This window comes from Oryza sativa, chromosome 6 (assembly GCF_034140825.1).
Source record: "Oryza sativa Japonica Group chromosome 6, ASM3414082v1".
In the NCBI taxonomy this organism is placed as follows: domain Eukaryota; kingdom Viridiplantae; phylum Streptophyta; class Magnoliopsida; order Poales; family Poaceae; genus Oryza; species Oryza sativa.
The window spans coordinates 16377356-16388142 of NC_089040.1; the positions used below are offsets into that span (position 1 = coordinate 16377356).

Consider the following 10787-nt stretch of genomic DNA (forward strand, 5'->3'; position numbering starts at 1 on the left):
TGTTGTATTTTCCCATCAACATACACTAGAACAATAATCATTTTTTCTCCGCCAACTCTACAAAACAAACCAAATAAGTTAGCAAAACAAGTTATATAAATATTAGTTAGATAATAATCTACAGATATATCCATTCATGTTTAAAAAATGTTGTTTTGCTTAGTAAAAATGTCAATGAACAGCTCATAAGTTAAGAATATGCAGTACCGATCCAACTACAATAACAAATGAATAAATTATGTCTAATTAAGAAAGTAAATGGGCTATCTACAATAAAGCAAACATGTCAATATATAAAGTATGTATGAACAGCTAATCAATGATAATTATATAAACGTATGCATGGGCACCTGCTGTTAGTGATATGCCCTAGAGGCAATCATAGAGATGATTGTATCATATACTATGTTTACATATTTATCCGACATTGTTCCTTGAAATAGATAACTCCTTATTGGTTAATGAATATGTGATTCTTTCATGAGACTCTTTATGTTGTTTGTTACTATTTCTAAAGGATCCCTGATCAAATATCATATGTGGAACAAATATGTTTATATGATCAGCACATGTATTAATTGATGATCATGTCTCATGGATCATGGTATAGAGATACCAAATTAATAATATGGACATATGTTGGTGAACATGTTGTTGGATAGACCTAACATGAGACACTGCAAGAGCCATATGTGTTGTGTCATCAGTGATCTCATTTAGTGTTGGTGTTGAATCCTTACATCTAAGATTATCATGGTTCTCAACATATGTAGTAGCTTACTTAGTAACTGCTAAACGCTACTCCGTAAATGGGTAGCTATAAAAGTAGTTTTCGGGTATGCTATGAAACATGTAGTGGGATATGAATAATCAAGATGGGATTTTCTCCTCCCATGGAGAGATATCTCTGGGCCCCTTGATGTTGCAGATTATGGAAGTGCATGGCCGTGCCAAAGGTGATTGAGGAGTCAATCACAAGTTATATAATCTATCAACAGGTTCGAGTGAATGATTGAGCTATTAGAGGATGGCACATATCTAGCCTTGAGCTTAATCGATATCGTGAGGCAAAGGGGTTCATACAAGTATACACTAGAGGTTCAGCCGATATGATCTTTATGTATGTCCGGTGGGTCAATACATTCTGCTAGGGGCCGCTGTTGACACGTGGACCGAAAAGGAGTTTTCGGGTTACAGCCGAGTATATATGAACCTACAGGGTCGCACGCTTAATGGGCCGGAATAAGGGGATTGGATAGAGATCCAATATGAGCTTAATTCGGATAGGGATCCGAATAGGAGTCCTACGAGCCTTGGAGGCCCGAGTGATGGATCCTATATATTCGTGAGAGGTGTGACCGGCGGAGGCATCGCATCACGTGAGAAACCCTAGCCGTCACTTCCCTCCCCGAGCAAAACCCTAGCCGCGCGCGGGTGCTAGCACATCTGCGCGTGGCGTTCCGTCCCTGTACGTGTGGATACCGGTAGAGGCGCCGCTGGTTTGCGGTGCTGATCGGCGTGGGAGTACGGCGAGGAGAACGCACGAGGAGGAGAAGGTCGAGCCGGTGCAATCGACTACTTCCTCTACATCGATGCGCGCTACTTCGCGAGAGTTCCTTTGACTTCTCAGCGTCTTCTTCCGCTGCACAGCGCGTCGAGTGGTAACGATCTATGATCTAATACTTGCATGGTTCCTTGTTTACGCGATAGAAAATTTTGACTTATGCTATCGTAGTCTACACGTATCCCAACACCTGCATGTTGCCTCACAGCGGAAAATGCATGCTGATCAATAGACGTATGCATGTGTGATGGAACTTGCAGAGCCGCTGTTGCCTCACACGGTGAGCAGCCAACGGACGCAGCGCCAAGGACACCTTGGCTGGATTGGTGGCACTGACTGATGGTGAAATCGAAGGCGCTGGTGTCGACAGCGGGAGTGACGACGTACGGAGATCACAGCTAACACATACGACGATGTGCCAGCGAACGGCGAGCGGCGAACCCTAAACCTCTAGGTCGATCGATTTTTTTCACGTTGTGCCATCGACGCAATAGGTTTTCCTTTCTATAATTCTCGTTTTGTTATGCATTTCTGGTCTGGCTGCACCAACAAGCTGGTGTACGCTGTTTCCAGTAGCATCGACATCTGGCCGCTGTTTGAATGCGCGTCCAGGTCTGGACGCTGTTAGAAACACCGTCCATCCTGTTTTGATAAATCCTCCAAAAAAATACTAATAATTTAATTTTAAAAATATTAATTATTATTAATTAAGCCATCTGATAGCCTTGATACTTTTATCTTTAGGAAAAGTTCACGTTTTGTTTTACTAGAAAATATATCCGTACGTTGCAATGGATAAAAATGTTTTTTCAGTGGTACAACCGCTATTAGAGACTAAGCGATGAATGGAAACATTAGGATCAATATTCATTATAATTGAAAAAGTTAATGAAAATTGTTCCTTCGTTTTGGGCCTAAAACCTATTATTTTCTTCCTTTTCAGTACCAACCCAGTCCGCTACCTCCCTCTGCTCGATCTGCCTTTCTTCAATCTAGCCCACAAGTGGAGCTATGATGACGGTTGTTATAGACCAATTTCGACTGTCAATATAACTAAAATAAAGGAGAGCTAGCTATCCTTACAATGCATATTTATTTTAGAATAATCTACTTCCACTTGTACTTGGATTTTATTTGAGTGCAGGAATTGAGCAAATAAAATAAAGAGAAAATGAAAAAACCTCACTCCTAAGCAAGCTTATTGATAAGATGGGCCCACATGTCAGGTATAACCGTCCCAGAAATTGTCATAACTGTCACAACCATCATAGGGATCCACCTGATAGTGACCCAGGAGAATTTGGAGGCCTGCTGGGCCGGCCCAGGGGTTCGGCCGAATGCTGGCAACGTCGGTTCAGGCTAGCCTTACACGTGGACGTCCAGGATTGCTTGCTGAAGGCGGTTGCGGGGCATTTCCGACATTTCGCATGCTCAACCATCAAAACTGCCGTATAAAAGGAGAAGCTTATTCACTCTCTCAACACACTCAAGCAGGCTCAAGATATCTATTGTACACTTTAGTTTAGTATTCTAGTGCTAAGTGAAGTAGAATAGAGTAGCTCTCGGAGTCCTCGGAGTCTTCGGAGGAATTTCAGTATGACTTTAGTAGTTTTCCTTCTTTCTTTTGTAAGACTTTCAGAATTAATAAAATGCTATTCTTTATATACTCTGATACTTTAGTATGTCTAAGTATTGTCTTTACTTTATACCTGTATCGATACAGTTGTATAGCTAGCCTACCAGAGAGGTGCAGTGGTGTGGGTTTTAGTGTCCGATTATTCGATTGCTCTATGTCATCTCAGGGGATGTAGAGTAGTATTTAATAATGTAGACGTGGTGTCTAGATTATTAAGTATCATTATTTGGGTATATATGCTACGGGTCAGTCGAGGTGGGCCGCTGATGGTGACGGCTCAGTACGAGTATTTCTCTACGATAGTATATATTCCTAAGAAACTCTTCTGGGGAGGGTACTCCTCCATATTTAGCCTCGTTTGCATTGCCATGACAGGTTGTGGTACGAAACTCGGCAAACCAGGGTGGTCTCTCGAAAAACCAGGAGGGCACTGTTAGGGGGTATTGGCTATATGGTTGTATACTAGCAGATGTAAACTAAAGTTGAGTGTATACTAGAATTATAGGAATTGATTGTTTTCTATTTCTTCTTCCACTTAGTTTAGGAATTATTAAATGAGATACATGAGTGCTTTGCTTCGTATCATTCTACCCATATAAATGTCTTAACCCCTGCTTAGACTTTGATTATGCAAGTGGCATGTATATATTATTAGCATAGTTCTCTCTTAAAATCTTCCCTTGGGATTAAATAAATATGATACCTTGGAATACTCCAGGGTGAAATGCTATAATGTAATATCCATCCGCTTGCGGATTCCTTTTGTAAACCATATATATACCAGGACCATTTCTAGCATCATTACTGGGAATTTATTTTTCTAGTAATGTCGTTAAGAAATACCAACAAGCTATAGGCCCAGGTCGCACAGCCGACTGCCGTCTTCGGCCTCCATATAGTCCTGTGGCCGTATGGCAGAGCCGATCTTCCCCATCAAATCTAGCCAAATCTTTTTTGATCTCTCAAAATTTGTTGAGGGCTTTTGATCCACTCGATCTCCTCTTTCCCTTTTTCCCGAAATTGGAACGAATCCGCAAAATTCGGGATAGAAATGGCTGGACGGCCATCATCAGCAACTGAGATTAAATCTAGTTAATTAAAACTAAATTGAAAGGGGAAATCATGAGACAAATGAAGAGGGAGGAATGGGGAATCAATTTTTGCAATCAAACGGAGGAGAAAACGCATGGGGAGATAGATCGAAGTGGCAACAGTGCTAGGTTTTGGTCTGGCGGCGGCATGCAATGCATAGGATGAGATAAAAAACCGGCTACCGGAAAATATCAGATAAAAAACATACAATTTTTTTAGTTTCTCCCAATCAGATATGCGGTAAGGGCAAATCGCATGCGCAAGGGCGTTGCGGGCCCAATCGAGCATGCGGAAAATCATGCGCGCAAGGGTGTTGGGGGTCCAATCGCGGCAGCGCGTGTGTACTGGAAGTGCATGTAGGCTCCTAATTATTTTGATGATTAATGACAATACGATTAGAGAGGACTAACAATTTTATTTAAGTGAATGTGAAGGATTGTTAGTCCGTGATGATTTGTAGCGCAATGCAAATCTTAATGAGTGCGACAAAGTCGTGAGTTGCGGCAATGATCAAAGGCTATATTGTGTATTTTCATTATTTGGGTCATTAGGAAAACCCCACTTTTAAGAGGGATTATGCATTGACATATTAGTAATGATGAATGTGCTCAAAACAATTTTTAAAAGTGTTTCTCCTCAGTTTCTGTGTTCTGGAAATTTTCAGAGTTGTCTGAAAAAAATTTTCGGAACTTCTGAAAGTAGTCAGAACCAATTTTAGCTTCTAGAAATTTTTGGGGTTTACCGAAAGTGATTTTCAGAATTTCCGAAAATGACCGAGAAGCAAAATAAGTTTCCGTAAATTTTTGGACTTGTCCGAAACTGGATTTTGGAATTTCCGAAAATGGCAGTGAAGGCAAAATTGTTTCTATAAATTTTTGGAGTTGTTAGAAATCGATTTTCGGAATTTCCGAAAATGTCCGCGAACCTGAAAAAGAACTTCTAGAAATTTAGGAATTTCCGAAAATATCCAAAATGTTGTTTTGGTTCTGAAAATTTTCGGACTTGTCCGAAAAGTTTTCGGAATCTCCGAAAAATCTTCAATTGACTTCATTGTTTCACTGATCTGGAAATTTTCAGATATGTCCGAAATTAATTTTCAGAATTTCTGAAAAATGCAATTATTGTGCATAACGGGTAGATCTGGTGATGTGGCTATATATAGCCCACTCTTTCCACTTGTGAGGGCTACTGTACTAATTGGATATTTCGCGCCGTTGGCTTGTTCGTCTTAAGATTCAGTTTTGAGCCTTATTTTCTTGTTTCCCCTCTCCACCCGGGTTTGATTTGGATTTGGTGTGTGTGTGTGAGAGAGTTGTGCATTCGAGTTTGTGTGAGTGCTTGTTGTTGGCTTCGTGAAGATTTGTGAGCACTTGCATCATTTCCAGGAGTTCTTTGCATCATTTGTTACTCCTAGAGGTTGAGGACTCCTAGGCGGCTAGGTGTAACTTCCGAGCCACCGATCTATGTGTGGTTGGCCAGGAGAAGTTGGTGAAGGTCAGATCTCACCTCCGAAAGGGAAGAGATACCACCAGTGGAAGGAGTGTTTTGTGAAACATCTTGAGGAAAGGGTTAGTGAAGACCTGGCTCTTTGTGATCTCCTGAACGGAGAGTAGAATCCCCTCAAGGATTTGGACTCCGGGAACAACTCAGCTTGCAACAACTTTGGTGATATCCATTTTCTCACTCCTCTAGCTTTGCTTGATTGTGCCGCTATTGGTCTAGTTGCTATCTGTGCTAGCATATTCTTGTTGTAGGCAGCCAAATCTAGAATTTACTTTGATTTGCGCATACTCTACTATTTTCGGAAATTCCGAAAATCCCTGATTCCGCATTTACTTGAGTTTTTGAATTAGCCTATTCATCCCCCTCTAGGCCTTATTGACCCTTTCATGGACAATGGACTCAGGCGCGGCCCGATCGCTGTGTGCAGCAAGGGGCGTGTGAAAAGGTGCGGACCCAATTGATTCGCGCGCGTCTCGGATAAGAGGGGCACTATGGTGTAAGAAAAATGGAAAGAATTTGACAGAAACATAAAATTTAAACCGATTCAAACGCGGATGATGTACCAAAATTCTAGCGGAAATATCTTTAATTTTTATAATAGTAGAGATAACATCAAATGTTAACGGTTCACTATAATAGGATCGGAAGTTCCTATCCGTTTCCGTTTTTAGCACTTCTGTCACTTCTCGATGGTTTGCTGTCAATGTTACTCATCTACTTTCGTCAGAAAAAAGGGACTCATCTACACACGTAAAATGGCATTTGTACCCCTCCTTTAAATAAAGTATCATCTATTTTTGTCACATCCATCAATCTCTCTCTTGTCGCCACACGCCAGTGGCAACCTTGGCCCGGCGACCTGGTGCTGCCTGCTCCATCCAGTCCCCTTGCTTGTCGTGTCCCCTGCCGCGCCAATGATTGTCGCTTGCCCCGTCCCATTCTCTCGCTTGCAGCAACTCGGCCCTCAACTGCGCTCTATCGCTGCACCACCGCCGCTGCCATCAGGAGCAGGTGTCCGACAACCTCCGTTTGTCACTATAAGCCTCATCCTCTGAAATGAATTTTATTTGCTTGTCGTAGATGTAAGCCCTCATCAATTTTTCATGTGGGAGGAGTATTAGAGTAGCTAGCAGATTAAGCTTTCCTTCGACACGTGCAAGACTTGAATATCAGTTACAGGAAGTTAGTCATGTAAAAATTGTTGAAGTGTGCTGAATATATAGAATGAATTTTGCCATATGGTGTCGAGCCAGGCATGATGGGACAGATGGCAATGGCATTGCCGCGCCAAATGGAGGTGGGTGCTGGCCGCCGAATGCCGCACTAGCCCTTGGGCTGACTGTGAGCAGCCAATTTCTGCAGGGGATGGCAAGGTGCAGCAGCGGCAGGGTGTCTGGCCAAGGTTGCCGTGTGCGCGCGATGGTGTGAGAGCGCAGTCGATCGATGGGTGCTGTAGCGGCAGGACGTTCTGTTTATCATTTGCTTAGATGGAAGTATGAAACTATTAACTGGGAGCTAGTTTCATATGAGTATGAGTTTAGAGCATTTGAGATGACGTAGAGCTCTAGCAGATAGTCAGTCTCTGGAGATGTGGAACACAACTGGCCGCCGCCTTCATGTGGTTTGATTGGTATGTCTCAGGCTAAAGTTGATTGGCACGCCGAGTCCCAGCAATATATCCTATGCTCCCTACTCGATGCTTCGGGTTTCATATTATGTTGGATATTTGACTTGATAGGGAAATGATGAGATTGCATGTTTTATTGGGAACTCATCCAACTAAATATTTATATTTCACACTGTCATTTCAAGTAGCCTACATAATATTTAACCCGGGGTGTTCCCATAGTATGCATGCCCCACTAACAAGGTTGGGGTCGTTCTTCACTCCGCCCTTGGTTGGAAACCATCTTCTCAATCAATTCTGTGCGTGAGCAGTAGTGAGTGAGAAGAAGGCTCCTCTAACAGTAGCATCTATATGATAACGGGCCAACTATGTCAGCCCATTGTAGAAATTTTAGTTGATGAGCTAGTTGTCCATCCCATGGTGAGGACACACCAGGATGTATTCATGGAGTCTCCCCCATGCCTCTGGAATTGAATCATTGGTTGCCTGCTAGAAACTCGAGATCTTTCCATGAGGATATTGGTTTTGCCCATTAGGAAAAACCTCATGATGAACGCAGTTGAACACCTCTCCCAATTGTCCACAGCACCTCTCTTGGAATAGAACCAATGCTTCAGTCTCCCGAGTAGAGAACGAAAACAGACGGAGCCTCATCCTAGGTCACTCCTTTGATGATGATGGTGTTGCAGAGCTCAAGGAATTGTTGGAGATGGGCGTTAGCGTCCTCATTGGCTTTCCCACAGGATGGGGTAGCCTGTAGCATAGTGATCTGACCTGTCTTGATCTCAAAGTTGGCATCCCCAAAGGGTGCTGAGTAATCACAGAGGGTCTTCTAAGCCATCGGCTTGGAATTTGATGGTGCGAAAATGACTGGTTCAGGTGCCGAGAACCTGATTTGTGGAGGAACGACGCGAGGTTTGACTCTTCTCGCAAGTTTCTCTAGATTTTCAACGAAATTTGTCGGCAAGTCGAAACCGTTCATACACTACCTGTTTTCACAAGAAGAGGAAACAAATCAAGGTTAACCTGTTTGGACCAAGGTTCACTAATCATAGAATGATTATGAATGTATATAACTAAATCTTTAACAAGTGTCTTCTCTGGCGATGGTGCCAGAAATGCTTACCGGTACTTTTTACGGCCAGAGATAAATCCGCAAGTGCACAGATACGGCTGTAGCATTTCACCCATGAGTATTCCAAGGGTGTCGTATTTATATTTCCGCAGGGACGTGATGGTATAAAGATAGAGTTCATACATCCTTAATCAAGCTATAATTACTTTACAATAGTTTGAACAATGGTTAATTGATAAATGACAATGAGATAGTGTGTCACACAGGAGATTCATCTCTAATAATGACACATTAGGCAGTGGAGAAAAACTATAGAAAGCTAAGGTCCATATATATGTACTTCTATATTACCAATGTTTAGTTTACACTAAATACATATATGCTTACAAGGCTAGGACTTGGTTCTAGGCACCTAGGAACTACCGAGAGACCACTCCTAGTTGGTTTGTCAGCGTGGTGATGGCATTTTACCAACTCTTACGTCATACCTGGACGTGGAGGAATACAATGGATGGAGAGGACTGCCACCATCTACCGCCTACCTCACTTTCCGTGGGGCATACTCGCATCCAATGGCATTTAACTAACCTAAGCACCATGCATATCTTAATAAATAATTTCATTAATTCCCCCGGGACTCTCACCCTTCGAATGAACAAGTTAGAACTAATGCAACTCGTTAAGATCATTGGACCATTATCGTAGCATAGATCAACTAGCATAAGCTAGTGAAGCACATAAATGAAGTATAATCTATTCATCGAACACGTAACTAGTAAACTATGATATGAACTATGAACACAATATAATAAAGAAGATAATTCTTTTATTGCAACTATAGTCTTACAAGAAAAGTAAAGTACTAAAGACATACTGGAATCTATGAGAAGACTACAGGACCAATGCTGCGCTCAAATAAGCTAGTGTGGCCTTTCCCAAATGCTAGTGCATTGATCCCCGTCCCAGGAAAAGTTGGGGTACACTTCAACAATCATGATAGAGAAGGCACATCTTTATTATAACGATAATATTTACATTATTACAAAGGCACTTTTGCCTGACAAACATAAATAAACTGCAGTGGACTAGCGGGCGTACAGCTCGATCTTCGCAGGCGCTCAATTGGGATATAAGCCAAGACTCCGCCTAGGACTTCTTCTCTACAGCTTGTCTTACTGAAGGGGTAAAGATTGAGCAAGAATGAATACAACCACAATACTCAGCAGGACACACCAGGAGATGCATGATTAATGCAAGGGGGTACAAGGAGTAATAATATAGGGTTGAGTTTTGAAGCAAACAAGCATTCGAAACAATTTTAGTTGATCAAAGCCACTTTATAACTCCAACCTTAAGTCTAATCATGATTATTAATCAAGCCCATGAACCCACACGAACATGCCTTAACCCAAGGACTACGATGAGTTAGACCAAACTGGCAGCCTTGTTGCGGGACCCCAGCTCATCCCAAGCCAACCTAGGCTAACCATTCTAGGTTTTAGTTGATTAACCAAATTTTAAGAGGGAAACCACTAACTTGGGTACATTGTAGGCTTGCACATAACCGAGGGCACGGCTATTCGAATAGATTATACTCTAATTAGAGTTGTAAAACTTTACCCAACAAGACGCAATCTTGACATCATGTCAACCATGAATCGTCGTACCTTTAAGGTTCGCGAAAAGGCCAAGATTGTGACATAGTTCTTCACCTATCCTGGCCTTGAACAAAAGTACCGACCCAACTCCTGCCTATGGCTGGGATAGGTAGGTTATGATTGAGCCCCAGGACATCAGAACATCCTTCGGGAGGGACCACCCGGATGTCCGTCCAGTGCCATGACATCTCGATTATCGAAGCACCCGCCCGATAACCTTCATTTGTCTTAGAGATATCCTTTACCCGACTTCATCCATATCTATCAGTGTCCTTTCGTTCATGACTAGACTGAGCTACAAAGTAAGCCTTACCCATTAGACATGTGAAAGTACGACAGTGCTTTGCAACAGAGGCCTAAAGACCGGTCCTTATGATGGCCGAGGTTCGACCATCAAAACCCTGCACCCCGAGCCCAGCTTGAAACCATTTTGGAGATTTTGAATAAGGGAAGGGGTGTTTGTCCAATTCCAACATGAGCTAACAATTCCATAATGTCTAGGTGATAGAATATACTTCCCAAAGTCTAAGATTATAAAGCCAGCAAAAGTTGTCTAGTTAACCAGCGAAGCATCTAGCTAAATTCATACTAGTGGAACCATAGATAGAGTATACATTAGTTGGGGTTTTATT

At 42.2% G+C, this 10787-nt stretch overlaps 1 non-coding gene across 1 annotated transcript; it reads left to right on the top strand.

Moving 5' to 3' along the window:
- Positions 1 to 7834: 7834 nt before the first annotated feature.
- On the top strand, positions 7835 to 7940 carry LOC112939479 (small nucleolar RNA R71). The gene has a single exon (XR_003243191.1). It is a non-coding gene; the product is annotated as a small nucleolar RNA R71 (small nucleolar RNA).
- Positions 7941 to 10787: the final 2847 nt, after the last annotated feature.